We start from the raw sequence: 1,160 nt of genomic DNA on the forward strand, positions 1-1,160 counted from the left end.
CACACACACACACACACACACACCACCTCCCATATCCCCTGCCTCCATTCAAATCACCCTCTCTTACTCAGCATCTACATCCCCATCCCTCTCTCCTAAACTCATCCCTCTCTCCTACACTCATCCCTCTCTTCTACACTCATCCCTCTCTTCTACCCTCATCCCTCTCTCCTACACTCATTCCTCTCTCATACCACAATTCATCCCTCTCTCCTGCCCTCATCCCTCTCTCATCCCTCTCTCCTCTTCCATCCCTCTTCTCCTCCCCTCTCTCCTCTCTCTTTCCTTCTCTCTATCATCCCTCTCTCCTACTGCTTGTCATCCCCTTGCTCATATTTTCCATCATCTCTCCCTTTTCCCATCCCTCTCCGTTCTTGGTGCCGTCAAATGAGCTTGGGCACTATGTAATTTCATCATTTCTCTCTCTCTCTCTCTCTCTCTCTCTCTCTCTCTCTCTCTCTCTCTCTCTCTCTCTCTCTCTCTCTCTCTCTCTCACACACACACACTCCCTCCATCTCCTCATGTAATGTCTGTCTATTTGTCTGTTTTCTTGTTCGAGGTTGTTAATGATTTTTAGCTCCTTTCTGTTTATTTTCTCCAAAGACAGGAGACGCATTTCAAAGCGTGCATCTCATATCTCATTGATAGACAGGCTAATTACCCCCCCCCACACACACACTCTCACACACACAAACACACCAGCATACATGCCCCGACAGACAGACAAACAGGCATGCACACGCACAAACGCGCACAAACACACACATATACACACACACACACACACACACACACACACACACACACACACAACACACACACACACACACACACACACACACACACACACACACACACACACACACACACACACACACACACACACACACACACACACACACACACACACACACACACACACTCCATTTTGAATTCACAGAGTTGTTTTCCATGCAGAAAAAATAATTAATAGTAATATTTCCATGAAAATGAGACTGCTGCCTCTGACCTTGCTTCTGGCAAAGTCACATAATAAATTATAGAGAAATAATATCAATGATATGTGAAGACAGGAAGCCAGACAGATAGAGAGACAGACAGGAAACCAGCCAGTCAAAGAGTAATGTCAGACAGACAGACAGACAGACAGACAGACAGTA

Source organism: Engraulis encrasicolus, unplaced genomic scaffold, assembly GCF_034702125.1.
Source record: "Engraulis encrasicolus isolate BLACKSEA-1 unplaced genomic scaffold, IST_EnEncr_1.0 scaffold_54_np1212, whole genome shotgun sequence".
NCBI lineage: Eukaryota > Metazoa > Chordata > Actinopteri > Clupeiformes > Engraulidae > Engraulis > Engraulis encrasicolus.